General features: G+C 36.7%; 1 protein-coding gene across 1 annotated transcript in view; it reads right to left on the bottom strand.

The window, feature by feature from the left end:
* Nucleotides 1-12,386, bottom strand: part of CNTNAP2 (contactin associated protein 2) — a 1,951,553-nt gene that overhangs the window by 889,692 nt on the left and 1,049,475 nt on the right. The window lies entirely within an intron of this gene.

The raw sequence follows: 12,386 nt of genomic DNA, 5'->3' as shown, positions 1-12,386 counted from the left end.
ACTTAAATGTCCTTCTCTTTGCCATCCTGATGGGTGTGCACAGTTTCACCAGCTGTCCAAGCCAGTCACCCTGGACACCATCCTTGTCCCCACCCTGCACTCCTTGTCAGGCCCTCCCATTCAGATTGTTACCAAAGTATATGGTGTCTCTAGGCAAACAGATGTGAGTCTCAATTATGCTGCAGTCTCTTCTCAGTTCCTAGCTGTGTGTGCAGGCTGCTTACCTCACGGAATCTTGCTTTTCTCACTTGTAAGGCAACTAAGGCTGACGAGTTAGTAGTAGAACCAGAGCTTGAACGTAGATTTTTAAAAATTCTCTCTTTTTTAAAAAACCATGCCATTGTGCTTGTAGCTATGCCTCCCAGGTTTGTATTATTTGCAAATTTGATAGGTTTGGCTTGATGTTATTATTAAAGTCTTGGTAAAAAATGTTTCGTAGGGAAGGGATAATAGTAATGGCTTAGGGTTGCGTCTTGAGGCCTTCACTCAACTGACTATATCTACAGCACAAGGGCACCTCTTCAAGGTACTAAAGGGGAAGAAAAAGATGTCAGAGCTATAAGTTAAGATCTGAGGGAGTAAAGAAAAATTATCAGAGATATTAAGAATCACATGTCGAGACCAGGATCCAGAAGTCAGAGAAGTTATGACAGACGCTCTATGAGTGGGCAGGATGGGCTCTGTCCTCCTCTGCATTTCCTCCTCCAGGCAGGGGTGACCGTGTGATTGCACCCAAGGATGCGAGGCCAGGATGCTGTCAATCATATCCTATATTACAAATACACCGCCAGCCACTCACAGAATTTAATAGCTCTCTCGAAGAAAGAGTAGCTTCACAGATAACTTCTACCCTTATTCCATTAAAAAACATTAGGCCTTTAAAAAAGTTTTATATTCACTTGTCTTCGTCTCAAAGTACTCAGATTCACTCTGTTACCATGATGTTGGCAGAGGATCTAATATATATACACCTCTGTGTATAATGGGGGCTGCTCAAGCAGCCCGGAGTCATCAAAGAACTTACGTATTATCAGCCCAGTCTTATTCTGTTTTTAATTTCCAGTTTTAAGGTGGAGTATGATGGGGAAATGTCAACATGAGGAGACTTCATAAAGGTAGTACGTTCACCTTTTCTCTTAGTCTTTATTTAATTTGGGGTCAAAATTGTATACTGAAGGAAGAGCTAGTGAACCTAATTAAGGTTTTAAGTTCAATTCCAGATTTTGCTAGAACAGATTTTTGCCAAAGGCCTTGTTAAATCAAGTTAAAGGGTGATGCTTGGGTGGCTCAGTGGTTGAGCATCTGCCTTCAGCTCAGGGAGTGATCCCGGGGTTTGGGATCGAGTCCGACATCGGGCTCCTTGCATGGAGCCTGCTTCTCCCTCTGCCTATGTTTTTGCCTCTCTCTCTCTCCCTCTCTCTCTGTGTTTCTCATGAATAAATAAATAAATAAATCTTTAAAAATAAGTAAATAAATAAATAAAATTTAAAGTTACAATATCTATCCAGTTCTTTACTATGTTTGCTCTAAGACAGCTGAGGGGTATGGTGCACTGCTACAGATTGGCTTTATTTTAGTAGTAAATTCCAAATGGTGTGTGCATGTGTGAGGATGCGTGCTTCTCCAATGGTTATCACTTGCCAATGAAAATCCTTTGATCTTTCAATCAATTAAAAAAAATACTCCTGGATTAATTTCTTCTTAGTAAGATACTTGATTGCTTCATTAATTATTAAGTATTGATAAGCAAGAAGTTTAATTATCAATTTTATAATTTTTACAGTGATTAAAGTCAGGCTTATAGAGACCTAGGGCTTCTGCTCTCTCTCACTTTATAAGTGGCCAACAATAGTAGTCCCCGTCATTTTACATCCATGACTGAGAGACCACCCACTGTAGCTGGAGACTTGGAGCAGCTGGGTATTTTCATTGAGCCTGAGTGGTTTGGAGATTCAAAAAATGAAGCTAGTCACAACTCCCAGCTATATTAATTATTGAATTAATAGGATGCATGATTTTGTTTTTAATGAAGATGAGCTGTATCCTTTGCTCAGAGCTCCTTACAGGCAACTAGAGGCTCTTCTTTTCTTCATCTATTTTATTTATTTATCTTTTACAGATTTTATGTATTTAATTGAGAAAGCATGAATGGGGGATAGGCAGAGGGAGAGGGATAGGGACAAGCAGACTCTCTTCTGAGCAGGGAGCCCTACATGGGGCTCAATCCTCAGAGCTCAAGATCATGACATTAGCCAAAGTCTGACACTCAATGAGCCACCAAGGTGCCCCTCTTCACTTATTTTAGATCCCAGTGTCCTTCCTCTAATATTTGTTTCCCCTTTTTCCAGTTTGAAATCCATTTTCATTGGAAAAGAACATTGAAGGAATAAAATGAGTGGAGCAGTCCACCCTGCTCTTTTCCTATGGTTTATTAAGATGAGACCGCATTCTCATTTTTGTCCCTATATATTTAAATATTTTTTCCTAAAAACTGTCTGTAGACATTTTTCATAATCTCCTGCTTATTCAAGCTTACTAAGCACTCTACTATTTTTTTTAGAGTTCATTCTCTCAAGATCCTTCACTTACTGGACAACTAATTCCTGCTAAGGTGCTGATGGCTGATAAGGGCTTTATGTATCAACTTTTTAGGACAGCATTTGCATCTTTACAATCCTCTAACCCAAGTGCATAATGGGAGAATTTCAAGTATTCTTGCAGAGACAATAAGGAAAGAACTTTGGAAGAAGAGAATATTTCCTAAAGTTCCAGGAATCACAGGACATATATTTTTAAGTACTTATTTCTACTTGAGTCTCTCATTCCTATAAATGAGATGAGAAAAGTTAAGATAAGAATGTTCAGGGCAGCCCCGGGTGCTCAGCGGTTTAGCTCCACCTTCAGCCCAGGGTGTGATCCTGGAGACCCGGGATGGAGTCCCGCGTCGGGCTCCCTGCATGGAGCCTGCTTCTCCCTCTGCCTGTGTCTCTGCCTCTCTCTCTCTCTCTCTCTCATGAATAAATAAATAAAAATTAGAAAAAAGAATGTTCAATGCACATTGATCTTTGAAGACTTAAGATGACTATGAAATGAAGGTAGGAGTAGCTTCTCTAGGCCTTTGGAGATTTTTAAAGTACAGCTAATCTGACTCTTCAGCCCTTTTATCCTGATCTGATCTATTAAATTTGATTAAGTGTTAATGTACGAATGTTTTCTGAAGCATTTAAAACAGTGATTACAATTTAACCTGGGAAGTAATTAAGAAAATTCTACATAAAGGCAGACATTCTAATGAACAATATATTATGTTGGTTAGGAGGTTAGTGTGTGGAGTCAGACAAACCTGGATTCAAGTCCTCACTCTGACTCTTAATAGCTGAAGGTCCTCAGGCAAATCACAAAACTGGAGGCTTAATATCTACGTTTATTAGATGGGCATAATGATTATAGTCACTCGATATAGGGCTCGCTTAAGGATTAATGAGATAAATTAAGGAAAACACTAAGAATAGTTCCTAGAACATAGTATAAAGGCAGTGAATATTACTGTTGTGAGTGTATATATTTTTAAATGGAAAAACCTGGCAAGACTCTTCAAGTCAGCTTTGGAGTTTTAGAGTTTCTAAGGGTTTCTCCATAGCTTGTCTAAGCAACAAACGAAAATTAGCAATTATTTATATAAAAATTCTAAAATGCATTAGTCTGCTTCTTCACTCATTTATGTCTCCTTACATTTTTATTTGTGCATTCACCCATTCAGCATGCATTAAACATCCATTATAGTAAAATGTGAAAGACAATGGTAAACATTCTTCCAGTCTTCAGAGAATTTACTGTCTAGTCTAGTAGTGTCATTGCAGAACAGGAGAGAGGCTAAGTGTAAAAGCCAAGTGTAAGAGGACATTTATAACACATTTCATCTCTCCATAAACAAAATAAATCACCTCAAACCCATCTGCATAGTTTTTGTGAGGAAAAGAAAAAAGAAAAAAGAAAGAAAAGAAAAAAAAATAAAAAGAACAAGTTTGGTCAACATGTGGTGGAACTGGAACCCTTTCTTGTGCCTTATTGGTGGGAATGTAAAGTAGTGCAGCCATAGTGAAAACAATATAGAAGTTCCTCAAAAAAATTAAAATAAGATAATCATATGATCTAGCAATTCCATTTCTGGGTTTATACCCAAAAGAAGTGAAAGAATGGAATAAAATAGATCATTGTACACCATTTGTATATGCATTATTCACAAGAGCCAAAAAGTGAAAACAACCCAAATTCCATTGATGGATGAATGAATAAGCAAAATGGGTATCACACAGACACAGGAAAATTATTCAGCATAAATACGAAGGAAATTCTGATACTTGCTACTACATAGGCAAAACTTGTAAACAGTATGCTCAATAGTGGAACAAACCAGACCCAAAAGAGCAAGCATCCCATGCTTCCATTTATAAGAGGTGCACAGAACAGCAAATTCAAAGAGACGGAAAGCAGAATAGTGGTTAATGCTCTTGAAATATATACCTAAAAATGGTTATAATGGTAAATGGTGTTGTGTGTAATTTACCACGATAAAAGAATTACACATTCTGTGAATTCAACAATGAATATTGCTGGAAGTTGTGACTAGCATAATTTTATCATTATGATATGGGGAATCTTAGCTGTTACCTGACTGGCTGAGAAATGAATTTGTATTTAGTCAGCAATAACGAACAGGGGCTGTGTTTGGTTGCTAAGTTATTTGTAAGTGGGATAAAATATTTGTACGTCTTCCTCATTCTTGAACTCTCCTCCACCAAGATATATTATTCTCTTGCCTTACCAGAGGAGCAACCTGGAGTGGCAAGGGAGAGAGAATTACATGCATCTTACCCATTGGACTAAATCCAACCACCTGGTTTGAAGAAGACGTATATGACATTTGGAAATATTAAACAAACATTTCATACCACTGTAAGTAAGTCATGTAGAGTTATTTTTAAGTATTCTAATTCCACTTCTCTGAAACCATTTTGAAAAATGTTGATGTTCTAAACATTTGGAGGCTGCTTTCCCACCCTTCCACCATTATCTACAGCCACAGACAGAATGTTGTTTAATATTGAGGGGGTGGTTTGAAAGATTATTTTCTTTGAAAAATAAACGATACATCAGAAAATGCACCTTCCCAAGGGACAATATAATCTTCAGACATAAAAAAGAAGTTCTAGAAAGATTTAGTGAAATTCATATAAGGAAAAAGTAGAGATGTTTATTAAGGAAAAACCAAAGTGTTGTAGAATACAGCTTTAACCTTTAGAGTTGATGTCTAGGGAAAGATTATGCCTTCCTGCAGACTACTCTTTAATGCCACAGTAAGAGATAAAAATATAAGGTATGGCATGGTGTGTCTTATACTTTTTAAATAAGAAGAATGCCAAAATAGGCTTAAAATGTGTATACAATGGTCCTCTAGCAGGAAATAATGTAAACATTCTCATTGAACAAATTTTTTAATGATTCATTGAGCCTCAGTAATTCATTGAGCAGATGTATAATGAGCCCCTTTTGCCTGTCAGGCCCCGTGAAGTATCTTGGTAAGCTGGGATGAGCAAAATCAAGGGTGTTTCTTGCTCTCTTGCAGGTTAAGATCCAGTTGTCCACCTGATTCACCTCACCTCTTTTTAAGGTATGGACAGCTTCCCAAATCCACAGGTATGTTTTTCTGGCCTCTTAATTTCCCTTTTTCCAGACAAAACATTCATGATCAAATTTCTAGCATCCATGAACTAACAAACGTACAATAGTTTACTTTCTGGGCTAAAAAAAAAAGTTCCTAGATAACAACCAACATTAATTTCAATAACTTTAATGTTTGGAGGAATGGTCAAATAACTCTCAATTTAAGAGCAAAGAATTTATTGAATGAGCCTTTTTATGGGGGATAGAAATACGATGGTGAATAACAGAGATATAAATACATGATTAGAGAATATTCTATTGCTTTTTAAAAACTATTTAATTTTACTACTCTAAATTATTTGTTATAAAAAGCTTCAGGCTAGAATGATGGATAATTGAAAACTTGGAAAAGAAATGAATCCACTTAAATGTATTTCCCAAACTCACTATCTTTAGATTAAACACCCATTCACGGATTTTCAAAATTTGCCCAAGGAGTGAATAATAATATTGTACGTCACTTTATTAAGTAAAATTCGGTGCACAGACTATAATCAAATTCAAAGATAGCATCGAGCATTTCATATTAAACAGAGGAGTTGTTACAGAGACTGCTAATTATCCTCCAATATTAATTTTCTCCCTCTTGCACGAATACAGACATTTAGCTGGGCATTTGGTTACTCAATCTCCCTTATGTGACCATTTAAATTTCAGCCATTGATGTGTTTCATACATAATATGGACTTCAGAGAGTGGCCTTAAAGGAAAGAGCCCAGCCCCTCTCATTCTCTGCTTCTGCCTAAAAATTGGATATACTATTCGGGGCTTGAACTGCCCTTTGACACCACAATGTCGATGCTAACTGGTGAGAAAGGAAAAGCCAAAACAAAAACAAAACAAAACAAAACAAAAAAACAGAAGAAACCTGGCTTCCTGACTCTATGGAGCTTTGCAACAACCGTTAAGAGTTTACCTTCAATCCTCTTTCACGGAAAAAAAATAAATAAATCTCTATTTTGCTAATCACAGTCTGTGTCACTCAGAGCTGATCCTAATCCCAACCAATACCATATGTGGTACTATATTTAAAAATAAGGTGTCACACATAACAGAACATAAGTTTATGGAATTGGTTGCAGTGAACACCAGGCCCTGAAATCTGGGCTAAAACAGGTTTGGAGAGCTGAGACGGTTGCTATTTGTTGCAAAATGTTTGGTCATGGTGTTAACTGCTGTTGCTTGGAAGGCAAACCAGATGCCAACTGAGACTTTCAACATTAGAAGAAATATTAGGAAATACTCAAATGCTGCTGTGCTTTGGTTCCTTCTTGCTGTGTTCAGCGGTCTTCAAGAGACAGACAAACTCGGTCTAGGACTAGCCAGCCTGCAGGCTGAGATAAAAGTAAAACCACTTTCAAATGGCAGGTGCTCTCGGCTTATGTTGGCAATCTGACCTGAAAGAGAATCCTCAATTTATGAGCTTAAAAAGATTTTAAAAAATCATACCCTAAAGTATGGTAATTATAAGCCACAGCTGCCAAGAAGTAGCCTTAGAAGGAAGTAAAGCTGTGGTCCAACACATCTATCATTACCTTCAGGTAAGAGTTAAGCTGGGAAAACAATTAAAAAAAAAAAAAGAAAAAATGTTGCAAGAAATAGGCCTCATATTGATTAGGACTTCCGATATGAAGATTTAACCCATATTTGATGGAAATATATGCTTTCTAGCAGAATTCTGCTATATAATACATAACTATGGACAATAAATAAATAAAAATAGAGCAACAACAAAACACTTGTCTACTAGACAGTGAGGAATAGCTTCATGGCAATAGGCAGATTTAGGCTGTTGTCATCCAGTCAAGCATTATTCTTTCTCAAGGTCTCAAGGCTGAAGGGAGGCATTACGTTGAGAGTTGGGGGGAGAGGAAGAGATGAGGGGAGATTAGCAAATTCTTTGGAAGAGAGGTCAGAGTGGCACACCTCCGCTGGAAGTGGCAGGACACAGAGCTCAGGAGAAGAATGGAGCCGCCAGGCTGAAAGCTGTATCAAGAACAGATATTTAGATGTGGTTCCCTGCACACAGAATCGCTTCAAAGGAAACAGATTAGAAGACTACGATGCTTCTGAGGAATTATGGCCAAGGAAACCATAAGCATGACCTGCAACAATGTGTGTCCCTCCACTGAGTAAAGCAGTCTCTAGGCCTGCACATCCCTATAAACAAGTAGCCAGCAGGAGAGCATGCAGCCCATAAGAAGGGCACAGTAAGAATGCCCTCTTCAGAGATGGCCACGGAGAACAGTGGACAGGGAGGGACCTCTCAGAGAACGAAACCTGGGTAGTTAAAAAAGGAAAAGAAAGTCATCTAATTGCATGGTTAAAATGCAGATTTATTGGCATAACCTCAAGCCTGTATTTTTATTTTTTTTAAAAGACTTTGACGGGCATTGAGGGGGACACTCGACGGGATGAGCACTGGGTGTTATTCTGTATGTTGGTAAATTGAACACCAATAAAAATTAATTTATTAAAAAAATAAAAAATAAATAAAAACCAAAAAAAAAAAAAAGACTTTAACTATTTACTTAGAGGAGCAGTGGGAGAGGGAGAGAAAGAATCCCAAGCAGAGTCCCTGCTGAGCATGGAGCCCAATGTAGAGCTCGATATCACCACCCTGAGATCATGAGCTGAGCCAAAATCAAGAGTCAGACAGTTAAACGACTGAGTCATCCAAGAGCCCCAGAAATCTTGAAATTTGTTTTCCTTTTGATTTTTCTTATTTTTTCTGCTTATAACATTAACTACATATTTTCCAACAACTATTTTTCTTATGTCTGATTTTTCTGCGCCTCAAATACTCTTTTCTTTGAAATACTAAACCTAAAACCATATATACATAGAGCATTCTAGAGTCACATCACTTAGTTTGTTCAATAGTCCATACAAAATGGGAAACATTTTGAAAGTCTTAAAAATTTTTGTTTTTTGATGATTTTCTGGAGCATCTAGATTTTTCTGGTAGTAATCTCACATAGTCCACTGCTGTAAGAGAACATTCGCATTCAAATTTCATATTTTCACACTGTTTGATTCAAGAGGGGTCCGTGAGAGCAGAGAAGGTCTCTGACCAACATCAGGACTCTGGAATCAGAGTGAATTTTGTGGTCATTATAGATTAGGTTCACTAAGAGAGTGGTGTAACATTTTTGGTACTAATTATGCTTATTACACAGAAGGGAGATCCAGAGGATCTAGTTGTTGAAGAAGTTTAGGGATGTGTTGATGAAAAGGTACTGAAATGATATAATTTTAGGGCCAGACTGTGAAATCAGCTGACGTGAACGCTACTAGCATGGTCTTATGCCTAAATTCCTGCATCCTTTCTCCCACACCCTATACCCTAAAGAAGACTTGAAATTTCACCACTAAAGATGTATCCTTTTGAGGGTCTTGAAGGCCAGAGAGTCTTACAAATTCCTTATTATCGTAAAATTCCACTGGAGAGTAAACAATGATTCTTAATTATTTAAGGATAACTGATTGCTGATACGGGGAAGGGGGAAGCCAAAAGAAAGAAGAATTAAAAAAAAAAAAGGAAAAAAAAAAGGGCAATAATTTAGCAAATGCTCAATTTGATTACTTCCTGGATGAGTCAGACTAGAAAAACTAGTTTATTTGAGTCTATGATCATCTTCAAAATCCCAACAATAGAAAATAGAAAAAGGCACACACTCAGAAAGAATTTACTTCCTAGTTCAAAAGGAGAAGTTTATGTATAAATAATTGCCTGCCTAAAGGAAAAATCAAATGGGCAAACAAAATAATCACTGACAGACCTGCATGATCACAGGCACTGGCTCCCATTTTAGTTTTCTTCCTGCACATATTCTTTGAATTCTTAGCAGTTTTTTAAAATAAGTACCCTACAATCATTTCCTCTCTTTATTTGGCCACAGAGAATTAAGAATGCAGACAGAAATACCAATTATACTAGGAAAAACAAATATACTTTTTTTCTGGCTTGTAAAGAAACATTATGAAAGAACTTCTAGAACTATCTTCTGTTTTCACTTATACTTATGCTAGTCAAAGAGGGATGCTTGTTACATCTTTCCTGTTTGAGGATCAGGGTTGGCTGGTATAAAACTGGATCCATGGAGGCCCTTCTGCTGAGGCCATGGATGCCCAGACAGCTCTAAACAACTACCTATGGCAACAGGATCAGGGTCCAGCCATTTCCCTTCGGTGACAGATGCTAACAGGCAATTTTGCAAGGGATCATGGCCCACACTCTGGGGCTATTCCTACTCAATCTCTTCTCCTTTCTCTTTTTCCTCAAGGTATCAGACCTGCTCTTCCCCCCTTAACCCCGAGTCCTTCAGAGGTATTCTGTCCAGTAAGTCTTTCAAATGTCTAATTCCATTTTAATCTCTGCTTCTTAGAGTACCTAAACAGACACATCACTCATGAAAAAAAAAAAAGTATAAATTTCTTCCTTTTGCCTTTTTTTTATTTTGATAAAACATTGTAAAATCAATGATTAAGATATCTATAGAAACATTTATGCTCCTCAAGTAATAACCTGACACGTATCGCATATGCGAGTCATCCCAGTTTTAAAATGTGGCTGTATTTTTCAGTTTAGAGCATTTTAGATCTGGAAAATACTTTCTAAAAAATACATAGAGAAACCATATTTAACTTATATATTTGTAGAGTTACCTATATTATTTCCACAGTCAGAACATTACTTTCTTTTGCTCCACTGATTTTAATGTAGTAAAATTAATATAAGAAGAAAGCAGAAGATGCCAGTGATAAACAGCCACAGTATTAAGACAATTCTTGCAAGTCAAAGAGTTGTTATAATTCCATGATTTTTCTTCTTTGAAAAACTACTTACAATTCTGTCTGAAATCTGAATATTCCCAATGCAAGCCATTCACAGAGCCAGAAAGAAGCAAAGGCATATAGAATATCACAATAACTCTAATTAGCCCAAATCCTAGCTCTAAGCAAATTTTACTTCTAGGAGATATATAAAGGTCTTTGGAATTTGGGGCTATATAATGAATACTTTCCTATCTCCAGCAGAGAAACAGTTTCTCATGAAGTTAATGTATTCAATTTAATTGTGCAATTCCCTTCCTCTTCTTTGCCCTTTTCTTTTATGCACATAATTGGAAAACAAACTAATACAACCAAAAGTACTTTGGGAATTGGACTGAAAAAGAAATGTGTCTCTCCTTATTAATGTTCTCATAATGGAAAGAAATGCTTAAAAATGTACTTTTTTAAAAGTGGGGGATGAATTTGCATAGAATAGCAAATACTGATCTAAATATTTATAAGGGCAAGTAGTTGGTTGTTTTTGTACAATCAGATCCTTTTTAAGAAATTAATAACTGAAAAAAAAGAAATTAATAACTGACAAAGTTTCTAGGTTAACTTACTCCAGTTAAGGATGGATCAACTCTCTAATGCTAAAAAAGAGAAAAACAATATAAGGTTTTATATAATATAGTAATTTTATAATATTGAACCAGGGTAAAACCATAAAAGCACGAAAGAAAAAAAATATATGCAAAAAAATTAATTAGTAGGTTTGGAATCAGTAAAAGAAAAATGAATTCTAATCATTAGATAGTGTTAGCTAATCTAAATCAAATAAAATATTAACAATTCACAGGAATCTCTAAAGTTCTAAGCTGTGATTTCCTCATTTCTCATTCTGAGGTTTAATAAACTGTTAGTTGGTGAGAAAAAGTTGTCTCTTGCTATTTATAAAACTAAATTAGTATTTCAAAGAGATGCATATTACACAAAAGGTGGGGAACTCAAAATTTCTAATATTAATAACAATGTTCAGCAAATGCAAATGATGGTCAACTTTCATTTTATTTGTAAAAAGACAATAGTTTGTCTTCTAACCCTCTCCAACCTCAGTATAGGTGGACCCTGAATGGAACAAAGAGCAGGAGGAGAAGATTACAGTTAGGCCGCACTTTCAAGCTGGAAGTACATCCACTATCAGGTTATATGTGAACTAATATTTATTTCTTTTATTTTTTGTATTTTAATTCCAGTTAGTTAGCATACAGTGTGATATTAGTTTCAAGTGTACAATATAGTGATTCAACAATTCCATACATCACCCTGCGTTCATCATGACAAGTTGACCTCCTTAATCACCATCCCTTATTTAACCCATCTCCTCACCCACCTCCCTTCTGGGAACAGTGTTTGTCCCTATGGTTAAGAATCTGTTTCAAAAAAAATAAAAGTCTGTTTCTTGATTTTTCTCTCTCTCTCTCTAATTTTTTTTTATTGGAGTTCAATTTGCCAACATATAGCATAACACCCAGTGCTCATCCCACTGAGTGCCCCCTCAGTGCTCATCACCCCGTCACCTCAACCCTCAACCCCCCACCCACCTCCCTTTCCACTAGTGAACTAATATTTTTAAAGGCCATCTTATTTTATAGCAGCTGATGAACTTTGAGTCAGCGTCCTACACTTTTCTATTTCTGAGAGGCGCTGTGGTCCCCCAATCAGAGACTGATTGGAATTTAATTTACAAGAGCTAGCTTTAAATCAGTAGACTCTTGACCCTTGTTATATCCCATGGGTGATACAGTAAAAAGGAGTGTCTGGTGAAGACTTGAGAGATTTGGGAACTGAGCCAGATTCCATCCAGGCAAATCAAGAGAGAAGAT

Source organism: Vulpes lagopus, chromosome 4 (genome assembly GCF_018345385.1).
Source record: "Vulpes lagopus strain Blue_001 chromosome 4, ASM1834538v1, whole genome shotgun sequence".
Lineage (NCBI taxonomy): Eukaryota > Metazoa > Chordata > Mammalia > Carnivora > Canidae > Vulpes > Vulpes lagopus.
This window is presented reverse-complemented; position numbering and strand designations above follow the sequence as displayed.